Here is a 13,963-nt window from a genome sequence, read left to right on the forward strand (position 1 = left end):
TGATACGGGAAGGTGAGAGCGACTTACTTTTTACTCTGCCATCTTGGTCCCTGAAAGTGGAAGTCTCTTGGCTCCCAGAAGCAGAAGTCTATGTTTTCTTTCATAACATGTCTATTATGGAAATGTTTTGCATGGCTTCATATATATAACCTATATTGAATTGCTTGCCTTCTCAATGTGGTGGGGAGAGAGGAAGGGAGAGAAACTGGAATTCAAATTTTAAAAGTGAATGTTAAAATTTGTTTTTACATATAATTGGTGAAAAATAAAATACTAAAGAAAGAAAGAAAAAATAAAAATAATAAAGGAGTAGAATCTGGGTGTGTGGAAATTATTCCTCGAATTGTGTTCCTGTCCATGTCCATACATGACTCTTTTCACGGACTGATACAAGGTGTTTTTCTGAGAGTATGATCTTTGTAACAGGACTTTGATGAGTTTTGAACATCTGGAAGAGCTGGGGGCCTGAGTCAATTGTTTCTGGGTGTTGTATAATTAGTCTTATAGCTCCATAATTTGTACCATAGATGATCTCAATCAAATTAACACTGATACTTGTTTTAGGTGTGAGGTAGATGCTCAGAGCAGTAATAGCATCATTTGAACGACCATGACAAAGTTCAGTTACAAAAAGTTCATTGTCTTTCATTCTCAAAGGAAATTTCTGCATATCTATACAATATATGGATCCATTGTTACAACACAACAACAACAATGATCTAGCAGTATCATAGCTAGTAACAGAAACAACGTCTTGATCCTGTCAGTGTTGAATTACAGCATTTCATACTCCAAGTTTCCCTGTATGGCTTGGTAACCAACTGGTTACCAATGAAAAAGAGAGCATCTACAGGAACTCCAAGACTGAATGCTCCTATTTTGCTACCACTGCCTCTATCCTGAAGGCTTCACAGAATAATGCTACTATCTGAGGCAACAGTCACCATCTTATCCTTGTCTCTATGTGGACCTCCAACCACCTTTGCATTCAAAGCCACTCATTCAACAGTACAATTCAAATAAATACTTGTAAACACCTGCTGCCATCCAGAAGATTCTTTGATTCTGTAACAAAAAGCAAAACGGGCATATGCAACTATAATCCAGTTGTGATGGCCAGCTACTATCAGCACCTTTCATGGATCCACAGGAAATTCCTGTATAATTGCATCTTCTCCAGTTCTAGAAAGAATAGTCTGGGCACCATCTCCCCAGACTGATTGTCCTTCTGAAGAATTCTTTAATATTCTACAATCAGCAGAGTGTCCAGGATTATTATTTATTCCGAGACTAGTAATACCTGGTAGAGGCAAGTAACCATGAAGAAAGGACACTGTCACATGACAAATACTCTAATTCTTCACATAAGAGAAATCTACTTACTAATGGAGGAGGGTCAGCAGGGCAGCTGTGGGGCTGATGGTGGCCTGAAGGCTGAGGAGGGGAGAGTCTCACTGAGCCTGCCTCCCCTTCCTGGCATGCAGAGAACAAGGAGGGAGCGGCAGTGGGACCCTTGCCCTCCCCTGTGACTACAACTCCCAACCCTGTAGACCCAAGGTCACAGCAGACTGGGCCTCCCCCTCCGGCAGCCTTCTAGCTGCCCCACAAGGCCCAGGCCATGGCCTCCTGATAATTTCTTGAAAGATGCTGTCCAGGCTCTTTTTTTTTTAATTATCGATTTCTGGTAGTCCAATAATTCTTAAATTGTCTTTCAAGGATCTATTTTCTAGGTTAGTTGTTTTTCCAGTAAAGTATTTTGCATTTTCTTCTATTATTTTTCCTCAATTTTTTGATTTTGTTTAACTGATTCATAGAATCATTAGCTTCTGTTTGCTCAATTCTATTTTTTAAGGAGATACTTTCTTCAATTAGCTTTTATGCCTCCTTTTCCATTTGGCCAATTCTACTTTCAAAGGAGTTGTTTCCTTTAGTGGAATTATTTTTTTTCCAATTTGGCCAATTCTATTTTTTAAGGAATTGTTTTTTTCAGTCAATTTTTGTGCTTTCTTTTCAAAGCTGTTGATTCTATTTTCCCCATAATTCTCTTATATAACTCAATTCTTTTTCCATTTTTTTCTTTTATCTCTCTTACTTGGTTATTAAAATATTTTTGAGCTCTTTTGAAAGCACTTTTTGGGCTTCAGACCAATTAATATTCCCCTTTGAGGATTCATGTGTAGGCAGTCATTTTTCTCCTCTTCTGAGTTTGTGCTTAGATCTTCTCTGTCACCATAGTAGCTTTCTATGGTCAGGACTCTTTTGAGCTTTGTTCTCATCAAAAAAAGAAATAGTTGAGCTCTGCTCCTGGGGTACAGAGGGCACTGTCCCAAGCTTATTTCATGGGGGGTCAAGGCCCAGTCATTGACTTTCTGTGCTAAAGCCCCTAGAGCCGGTATCTTGCCCAGTGCTCCAAGGTGGCCTGGCCAAGTGGCACCTGTTGTGTCCTGGGTTTGGGGGCTGGAGTTTGCCCGCTGCATTGCAGCCGTAGCCCTCATAGCTGGCCTGCTGTGCCACCTGCCTGATGATCCAGTATCAGTGCTGATCTGTGCTGTGGCTAAGAGCCTCCCACTGGCTTACCCAGACACTGCTTGCACTGGGTTCCATTCCCCTTTTATTCAAGTTAGACAGCATTTCCTGAAGTCCTTCAAAGTTATCTTGTGCTAGAAAATGCTTTCACTCTCTTTTTGTGGATTCTGTCATCCAGAATTCTTTTAGAGGCTTGGTTTAACATCGTTTCTGAGGGAAACTGGGGAGAGCTCAGGCAACTTCTGGCTTCTTTCTGCCATCTTGGCTCCTCTGAGGCTAGATTCTTGATTATATCTTTGTACTTCCACCATCTTATCCACTGGGACAAAGAGCTTATTGACTGACATCTTCGTTTTTTATGTGTAAAATGACTGGTATATGCACTCTGTACCTCCTAGTAATGTTGGTAGACAAACAAGAAAAACCACTGACATTACACAATATGTAGTATTCTATATAAAAATCCACCTATATTTTTACCATCATCCTTTAAAAATTGCTATAGAATTGTGTATAATTGTCATATTTGCCAGGACATATTTAAATGTAGTGAAAATGATTTATGTCCTATAACTCAGGGCTGCTGAGAAGACAGTGCTCTGGAAACCCTAAAGCACTACAATAATGCAAAGTGTTGTTGTTAGCATCATTCTCAATGTTTTCTTTAAAATGGGAACAATAATTCAGTTATTATAAAGTAGTTTGACTGAAAATGATATAGTCTGTGAATTGCCTGGGCAATATGAGTCTCCAGTGGGACACAAAAGCAAAGAAAGATTAAATTATCTTGTACTATACTGTTAGCCAAAGTATACAGAAATAAGGAAATACCCATATCTTTGTCCTCTGTCCTCTTTCCTTGTTAGACCTCTCTCAACTGAACCATTATGACCAGTTCTGGGCACCTCAATGAGGTTTATGAACTCTAAGTTATACATAGTGGTTGATCGTGACTGCCTGTTTTGAAAACTAATTAATACTATATTGGCATTATTTATATTGATAAAGAGACAACATAGTGTTTCACTGTCTCTGCAACTACATAAAGTGAGAACTTTGTGAATGGCAAGTATTATGTACGTATGACCTAGTTGCATTATTATTAGTAGAATGCATACTTCTCAAGGGTAGGGATTGTTTGATTTTTTATCTTTGTGTCATTACTGCCTCAAATAGCTTCTTGTACATAGTAGGTGACGGTTGAATTAAATTGATGCTGATCAGGATCACTCCAAATTTAAGAAGACAAATTCGGGCCTCACATCCTCATCCTTTAATGAATATCACAAGAAAGGTTCTTTGAAAGTCATCATTTAAAAAAAAAGCAACTGGGAATGGGAAGTATCCATGCCATTGAGCAAGAATGACCTGTTTTATATCATTCCATCCTGTTTGGAGCTCAGTTGGACAGAATTGGTCTGCTCATTGGATTGGAAAATATACCTCTGTGGAAAACTCTTTTTTCACTGGAGCATAAAGGCTGACAACCTATAATATCATCCTGTTCCTGATTCCATTCTCACACAAGGCCCTCAGGAACCTCCTCCATTTTGTTATGCCAAACAACCTCCCGAACTATCTCAAATTTTAAAGGACTGAATTACGTCGAACAAATGTCTGAAAATTTCCAAACTTGCTGTATACCATGTAGACAAGAGCCACAATTCCAAACAACATCAATGTGTCATCAGTGGCAAGTGTAGCCTTTGTAGGTTGTAGAAATCCTTGCTTTGTTGTGTATTTTGAACATTTTTAATCAGTTTTAGCCTATGTCTTTCAAGGATTTATCAATTTAGTCTAATGCCTTTGACTGATTAAGCTCTTTAATAGAGATGATTAGCCCTTGTTTCTGCTAGTTCATACCTATAACTAATGGAATGTCTCAGCGGTTGTGTTCCCACTTGACAAAGGTAGTTACTTTTAAGTAGGGTAGGGAAATTGACTGATGCAATGAGTTGTCTCTTATATTAGTATACTTTTAAAATTATCCACATTCATGTTACTTTATTCCCCATATATTTATGACAATTTTACATACAGACAAACAAAAGGCAATTTGCTTTGTGTGTTGTTTTTAAATCTTGTTTTTATTCATATTTATTGTTAATGTCAATACCAAATCAAAGGTCTCATGAAAGAAGTTAAATGAAAAATAAGATCTAGAACAATTTGACCACAAATCTTCAGTCTTGAGGTCCAACAGCCTTTCTCCTATGCCATGCTATTGTTTTCTTTTTTTTTCTTCTTCCATGTTTTCCTTGATATAATTGAGCAGAATTTAATTGAACTAATGATACAGTAAGAGAATAATATTTTGAGCTAGGAGATGTATTTTCAAATGCTGTTTGAGATTCCCCTTCATTTGTTTTGAATTTATTTAATGCCAGAAGGGGTGGGATTGACAAATTGGAGAGGACTTACAATGTGAAATCTCCATATTTAAATGTTTGCCCCCCCCCTTCCCTTAAGTACTTCTTCAATAGACCATGCTAACAAGTGGATTATCAGTAGTGTATAATAAGAAGGAAATAATACCTGGCAAGCTCCATATCCTCAGCAAATCAGTTCAGCAGTATTTGTTTAAAAGTTTGTTTTAGTTGAGGAAACTGAGCCTTGGTGTTGAGGGAGATACAGAATTCAAAAATTCCATTTCTGTTATCTAGGTTTACTATCTAGGGCTTTTTTCACTTTGACATGAGTCTCTTTATTATCAAGTAGTATGCTCAACTTGTCTCTCCACTTCCAACAACAGGTAAATGGATTATTGCCATAGGAACAGGGACACTGGTAGTGACCCCAATCTTGACCTTAACTTTCTAAAATGTCTAGAGTCTCCAAATGACTTATTTGATTCTCAAGACAATTTCCATGACATGATAGCACTCAGTTGTGGGAAAGGAGTAAAAATATTTCCCTCAGCCTTAAAAAAGACGTGACAGGAAGCACAATGTGACATAGTATGTTTACCCCTACATATGAAAGAAATGAAGAGAATTCAGTTGACATAACCCAATCAGAAATAAGAAAAAAGAGAATTGTGGTTGAAAATGTATAGTCTGAAGGTCACTGTCACAGCTCTCTGACAAGTCCTTTTGTGTATTAGCATGTAAGCTGAAGTACCAAACTTTAAATGTGTTGACTAGCTCTGAATCTTATATTCTCATTCTACAATATGCAATAATCCTTTTCTTGAAGAAATTGCAGTAGTGACAGCAGCAGGAGCAAAATGTATTTGACAGAACAATAAAGTTCCTGAGTCTCAAAAGAACCACACACATGGAAAAGATCACCAGAATAATGAAGGAACTCCAAGATCACTTTGAGGAATAGTAAGTCACAAAGGAGTGATTTGGAGAAACAAGGACAGGTGTTTCCTTCACTGGTACTGTGGACCATACAGATTGTATCGTTATTTTTAAAAGTGGAACCTGCCAGAAAGGAAGTTTTCCTAATAACCTAGCTTTCTTTCTTGATGGGGATGGACACTATAAGTCCAGAGTGACTGTATAAACCCTGGCGAAAGAAGCAGAGCTCACCCAAGTGATAAATTATCTTGACTGTCTGTGGGCTAAGATATGTCCTTTTTTGGCATTATTGGTTGTGTCTAATAGAATTTTTCTGTTCCATTGCTTGTTGGGTTGATTAATCATAGGACCAAAAATTTATAAGTCGTCTAATATAATCTACTTATCTTACAGATGAGTAAATTGAGACCTGGAGGGGTATAAAGTGATTTTCCTGAAGTCATGGAGGTAGTATGTTTCAAAGCTAAGATTCAATCCCAGAGTTGTTAACACCAGAATAATTGCTTCATTTGTACCATGTTGACAAAGTAAATGAAAATGGTATCTATAGAGGAAAAATGCTAACTAGTCATACTGAGGGAGAAGCTGTAGTAGCCTGAGCCATAGAGTAAAATGTTATTGTTGCTAAGTCTGTTAAAATGAATCTATAGTAGGAACTTAAAAAAAATCCTAAAGGTCTTGGTAGACATAACTCCAATTAACATGTTCCCCTCCCAAACTAGTATGATTTCCACTTATTCTACTTCCAATATGGCCATGGAAAATATCATCTAAGAGAGCAATCCTCCCAAAAAAGGTGCCCACTATCCTTGCCACCATAATTGCCCTGCCCTCACCAGCATCATCACCATCTTTGCCACTAACCATCAGCAGTTGACTAACAAGGATGGGAAAGAAAATCAACAATTTGAGAATTCAGCAACCTTCTGAGCCACTAGCCTTGATGCCAAGTAGATCCTTATTACCATCAATAAGGGCCACAACTCCTATGCAGAAAGGCCATAACACCCTACTATCAAGGGCAGCTAGGTGAAGCATGGAGTGTCAGACTGGGATTCAGGAAAACTCGTCTTTGTGAGTTAAAATTCAGCCTCACACACTCACTAGGTGTGTGACTGTGGGCATGTCACTTAACCCTGTTTCCCTCAGCTCCTCATCTGTAAAATGAGCTGGAGAAGAAAATGACAAACTACTTCAGTATATTTACCAAGAAAACCACAAATGGGGTCATGAAGAGTTGGATATGACTAAAACAATTGAACAACAAATCAGTGTGAACTTTGAACTTACTGTGGCCTGTAATAGGTAGGTAAGCTAGCTTATCTACAACAACAAATCACCGTGATGAAGAAAGCAGAAGTTATACATCTAATTCATAAATTACTATGTAGACAACAATCTATGCTCTTGCCCAGAGGATACAGTCAAGGATATCGAGTCCAAGAACCTCAGGAATAGTAACGCCCCAAAGAAAACTGGCCAAATTTATAGGCTGGCTTCACATGAGTTAATAAGAAGAACAATTCATATGGAGAAGCATCATGAAATCTCTGCCACCAGAAACACCAAATATTTGTCAATGGTAATATTCCTGAACGCAGAGTATCCACCCAGTATCATGAAGCCCTCTTTTTCTGGTACAACTTTTTAGACATTTATCATGTCCTGTTTTTAAATGTATATTTAAGGGTATTTGTATACTGTAGCTTCCTACTGCCCAATAAACTCCTTGAGGACAAGCACTTTTATTTATTGGTCTTTCCATTTCTCTTGGCACCAAGCATAATTGTTCTTCACTGAGCATTTCGATTTCGTCAATTTAACTGTGATGTCATCAATATAGATGTTCTTTTTTATTTTTAATTAATTAATTTATTTTTAGTTTTCAACATTCACTTCCACAAGATCTTGAGTTCCAAATATTCTCCCCATCTTTCTCCTCCCTCCACCCCAAGACAGCATGCATTCTGAATACCCCTCCCCTTTATCTGCCTTCCCTTCTATCACTACCCCTGTTCTCTTATCCCCTCCCCCTTCCATTTTCCTGTAGGGCAGGATAGATTTCTATACCTCATTGCCTGCATATCTTGTTTTCCTGTTGCATGTAAAAACAATTTTTAACATTTGTTTTTAAAACTTTGGGTTCCAAATGCTCTCCCTTCCTCCCTGCCCACGCACCCTCATTGAGAAGGCAAGCAACTTGATACAGGTTATACATGTGTAGTCATGCAAAACACTTCTATGATAGCCATGTTGCAAAAAACTAACTATATTTCCCTTCATACTACCCCACCCTCCATTTATTCTATTCTCTCCTTTGACCCTGCCCCTCCTCAAAAGTGTTTGCTTCTGATTGCCTTCCCATCTATCATCCCCCTTCTCTTATCTCCTTCACCCCTATTTTCCTGTAGGGTAAGATAGATTTCAGTACCCAACTGAGTGTATATGTTATTCCCTCCTTAAGTCAAATCCAATGAGAGTAAGATTCACTCATTCTCTCTCACCTCCACCCCTCTTCCCCTCCAGGATAAAGACTTTTACTTCCCCTTTTTATGTGAGATAATTTACCCCATTCCACCTCTCCCTTTCTCTTCCCTGTTCAATCCTCTCTTACCCCTTAATTTTATTTTTTAAGATATCATCCCTTCATATTCACCTCACCCTGTACCCTCAACTATATATATTCCCTCCTACTACCCTAATACTGAGAAAGATCTCATGAGTTACAAATATCATCTTTCCATGTAGGAATGTAAACATTTCAACTTTAAGAAGTCCCTTATGATTTCTTTTTCCTGTTTCCTGCTGCTGCTGCTGCTGCTACTACTACTACTACTACTTGGTGTGCTAGAGTGCTGAGCCTGAAATCAGAAAAACTAAAGTTCAAATCCTGTCTCAGACAGTTAACTAAATATGTGACTCTGAGCAAGTCATTTAACCTATTTCCTTCAGTTTTCTCATTGGTAACATGGTGATGATAATAATAGCACCTACCTTCCAGGCTTATTGTGAGGATCAAATGAGATAATGATTGTAAAATACTTAGCACAGTGCCTGGCACATAGTAAGGGCTATATAAATGTTAGTTATTATTATTACCATATTTACCTTGTATAAATTGTGTATGTACTCATATGTACACAAGTCGTTGAGCATAATAGAATGTAAGCTTCTTGAGGAAAAAGATTGTTTCATTATCTTTATTGCTTCTGGCAAATTAGATAGTGCTGGACGTATATCAGAGAGCTACTAAAAACTAGCTGATTTCTTGATTAATTAATTAAGAGCACAGTAGGAACTGAATTCAGTCAAATACAAAATCCCAGAGATTTTCCCAGGTCACTGACAATGACAGCAGATGTGTATGGTGGTGATTGGGTATTCTAGAATAGAATTACTTTACTTCTGATGCCTTTAGCTCATCAATATTAATTTCCATGACAGTAGAATATGAACATTATCCCTTGGATATGAAGTCTTAGATGGCCTTGATATGCACCATTAAATGTAGCATACATATTGATAAAGTCAAGAGTGACACATCCACCTGTTGATTTAATATTTTTCTTATACTCATCTCTTACCAGCACAGTGAGCTTAAGTTCATTTTTTTCCCTTCTATGAAAAAGAAGCCAAAGTGAAGACAAATTAAGCAAAAATTTGCAATTTATTTTCTAAATTTGATAGCTTAAATTCATAACTTAGAATAATTATGGCACAGGGCCATAGACTGCCATGAACAATGAAATTAGTTTTTCCTCTATTTATGCTACAGGATCAAGCCTATTTGTATGTATTTGAATAAATAAAGGAGCAATTTCAATTTAAAAGTTTAAAATGTATAATGCAGGGAACTTTTCACAGCATTGCATTGTGATGGTGTCGCGGCTGCTGTAAACTTCCCAATTGTATCTTAATTAGTTTAAAAAAAAAAAGCTGTAATCAACATCATCCATCTTATTAATTCTGCACAAAAATGCTGGGCTTCCCCTCCATTGCTCTCACTAGGATTATTTGGAAATGGCAGAAAGTGAGTTACAGGAAAAAGAACATTTCACAGTTGGGTGATTTTGGTACTGTGAAGCAAGCGGTGAGAAGTATGGGAAGATAATTTAAGTAGGTCTGGTCTGCAAAAGTTTGGGAGATAAACATTTCACATGTATGCAGATGCCCGGGGTAATGAGGTGATAGATCTAATCTTTCGTGAAATGTAATGATCAGGTAGCCCTTTATTCTTGAACACTGACAACCCTCACAGCTATAAAGACATAAGTAATGAAGCTGTTATGGCTCCTTTACCTCAAAGAGAGGGAGAAAAAGGCAGAAAGCTACAAGGAATGGATAATCATCCTAACCTCAGATTAGGTAAGGAGGTCAGTGGATGACTTCATTCACTTGCATATTGTTCCATCAATTCAAAATAAGTTTATCCAAAACCAAATGAGAATTAAATGGAATGGATAACCCACAACCATATATTTTCCAGAGAGCAGAGAACTCAAACCACCAGATAGTCAAAATAATAAAATAAACACAAAGATAATCTTCACTAAAAATCTAAATCAATAGATAGCACAAATATACAGATAACGCAAAATGCAATATAATTAAGTCCATGAGATAATCCCAAATAATTGCTGCTGTTCAGTCGTTTTTTTTGTCATGTCCTAATCTTCATTTCCCCACTTGGGGTTTGCTTGGCAAAGTACTAGAGTGGTTTGCTATTTCCTTTTCCAACTCATTTTACCAAAGAGGACACTGAGGCAAACAGGGTTAAGTGACTTGTCCAGGGCCACACATCTAGTAAGTGTCTGAAGCTAGATTGGAACTCAGGAAGGCTTGTCTTCCTGATTCCAGGCTCAGCTCTCTATCCACTGTGCCACTTAGCTGTCCTAATCCCAAACAACAGACAATTTCAAACATCAAGAAATATAAAAGGTTTCGTCGATCCTAAACAAGTGATTGTGCAGACATTAGATAAGGATATGTGGGGTCTTCAAGGGAAGTATTATTCAAAGAATTATTCAGTTTAGGAGAACCCTCAGGTCCCTTACAACTCTGATATTTGAGATTTGGCAACTCAGTGATTAAAACACAGATAATCTCAACCAATTTTATACATACGCATATACATATATACACATATGAAAAAATGGCTGATTTGTAAAAATGGTGACTGTCAAACATCAAGAAATTTAAAAAAACATGGATGATTAAAAAAAGATAACTGCCCAATCAGATCAAAAGCAGTAACTAACAAAAATTTTTTAAAAAATGCTACCAGACAGCAAAAAAAAATTAATTTAAAGAATATTTGAAATGTTTAAAAAATAATCTCACACTTTGGTTCTTTTGTGTGTGTGTGTGTGTGTGCAGTCTCTAAAAACAAAGCCTACCTGTTAATTAGTATTTTCTTACAGTAATTTTAAAATTTTTTGCATTATCTGAACACATAGTTAATGATCAAGGTGGGACTTTTGTTACCTCATTTACATTCCATAAATTATGGAAATAAACTTTGTGTGGATAGATGAAAATTGGATGTAGGCATGAAATTATTTTCGGCAAATAACCTCTGAATATAAGGTGGGAGAACTCCATAGGTCTCTCAGGATTCTGTTATTTCCAGAGGAAACACTTAGAAACTCTAGGAGGAAAATTTCCCACAGGGAAGTCCACTTTTCAAAATAGTTTCCAGCTCTGGAGGTAGAAGGAGAAAATAGATGAGATAAGTCACTATTCAGAGATAATCATAATGCAGTATACCATTGCCAATTCTGAAGATGCTGGACAGCCTTCTCTGACATTTAAAGGGCCAATGACTGTGATCCTTAAGGGGCAACAGCCTAATTCCATTATGAAGATGGTATATAGTGATGTTAAAAAAAACAACAACAACAACAACAGGGATTTAGTGTACACTTAGTTTGCATTATGCAACAATCAAATTTTATTTTAAAATTGCCATATTGCTTTGTGAGCATAATGGAAAGTTTTGGACTTGATTCATGAGATGTGAGATCATATTCCATTTTCTGAGCAAGTTAATTCTCTTTGAGCTTCACTTCCTTTCTCTATGAGATGAAGGATTTAGACAAGATCATGTCTAAAATTCATTCAACCTCTGAAATGTATAATCATTATGACCTTTTGGAGGGAATGGATCAGGATGGTGGTGTTCAGAGCTAAGTCTATATGGATACTTTGTAGTATGGTTTAAAATCAAAAGATCTTTGAGCTCAAAGTGACCTGCAATCATCCAGTTCAACATATTTTGTTAGAATTTGAGTAAACCATAAACTACATTTGCTGATACTAAAGTCTGCATTTGATAGTAATCAAATTAATCTGAAGACTTATTCTCAAGGCAGTCATGCTGTTGTGATAAACATCTTTTGGATTCATTATTCATCTCTTTGATAATCTGATCTAGCATATTGCCAGAAATTTCAGTCTACCACACTGGCTCATGGTTTGTGTATTCTGTTCTCCTCCCTTTTGCAAAATCTGCTACATTTGACCTTCTTCAAACTTGCAGCACCTCTTATCTATTTTTTCTTTTTTCTTATTCTTTTTTTTTTTTTTGGTATTTGTAGGGCTTTGGGAGAGAGCTCAAGACAGTCACTGCTTTCCCTTCGCCATCTTGGCTCTGCCCCCCCACCTCTATTTTTTCACAATTGTTTCCAATACTGCCTGGTAATCACATTGACCAGTACTTTTGTACCCTAGGATGTAGTTTATCTGGGTTTAATGACTTGAATTGACTGTGGTCAGGGAAGTGCTTTCTTATTGTATCTATATTTATGTGAGATATGAACTTTCCATTGATTGTTTTTGTTCTTTTTTCAGTATAATTGTCATTCTCATGAACAAAGCAAACAAGACAATAAACGTCTTCCATGTTCCATCAGTCATCTTTCTGTTTACCTCATGCAACAGAAATATCCCAGTTTTATGCAAAACACACACACACACACACACACACACAAACACACACACACCTCTTTTGGGTGCCCATTTCTCATCTCCTATTTCAGCACTTACTGAGATTTAGTGTTTTTAAAACTGTTCTTAAAGGTCCAGGACAGGTTTTTCATCCACTCTTATCACCTTCCTCTGTTTCACCATGTCTCTACGGTCTTTTGCTTTGTGTTTAATCTAAGTTGTTTTGTGGATTCTCTGAGCATCCAATTCAGTTTAAAAACGAAACCTCCTTTTTCCTTCTTCTTATTAAAAAATTCTTATTGTCTTCAGAATTTCATTCTTATCAGTTTCTGTTTCCTCCTGGGCAGTTTTTTTCTGCCTATGATTTTTCTAAGAGTTTAAAATCAGTTTTGTAAAAAAAGCAAGGGTTTATGTTAGTCTATGGCTTTCCTCTGTATCATAAGCTATGGTAGGGAGTGTCCACTCTCACCCCCATGTTTCCAACATTTCAACCTCTACCTTCTGCTATTTCACATAATATTCAGAACAGAATTACCCTCCTGGTTCCTTTACCTTTTGAAGGATATAATCATCATTAAGTTAATGTAAGAAAGAATTAGTTGCTACGCTTTCGGCAGCAAGAAATTCAGCATGCCTGGGAATTTAGAGTCTTTTCTCACGACTCATAATTTTCAGTCATTTTTCAGTCATGTCTGACTCTCTGTGACCCCATTTCATGTTTTGGGCTTTTGTTTTGTTTTTGCAAAGATAGTGGAGTGGTTTGTCATTTCCTTCTCCAGTGCATTTTACAAATGAGGAACTGAGGTTAACAGGGTTAAGTGACTTGCCCAGGGTCACACAGCTAGTAAATGTCTGAGGCCACATTTGAACTCATGAAGATGAGTCTTCCTGATTCCAAATCCAGTGATCTATCCGTTGAACCACCTTGCTACCCCTTTTTGCTGCTATATGATGCATATATATACCAAGGCAATTTGTTTGCCACCTCAATGTTCTTCTTTTTTCCTTCTTTTTCTTGTTGTTCTCCTGCTCCTCCTCCTGATGCCCCTGTTGCTCTTCTTTCTACTCTTCCTCCTCCTCCTCCTCCTCTTCTTCTTCTTCTTCTTCTTCTTCTCCTTCTTCTTTTCTTCTTCTTCTTCTTCTTCTTCTTTTCTTCTTCTTCTTCTTCTTTTCTTCTTCTTCTTCTT

The 13,963-nt window shown here is 37.2% G+C and overlaps 1 pseudogene; it reads right to left on the minus strand.

The window, feature by feature from the left end:
• Positions 1-305: 305 nt before the first annotated feature.
• LOC114038353 lies at positions 306-2,495 on the minus strand (annotated as a pseudogene).
• Positions 2,496-13,963: the final 11,468 nt, after the last annotated feature.

Source organism: Vombatus ursinus, unplaced genomic scaffold (genome assembly GCF_900497805.2).
Source record: "Vombatus ursinus unplaced genomic scaffold, bare-nosed wombat genome assembly UNPS02010980.1, whole genome shotgun sequence".
NCBI lineage: Eukaryota > Metazoa > Chordata > Mammalia > Diprotodontia > Vombatidae > Vombatus > Vombatus ursinus.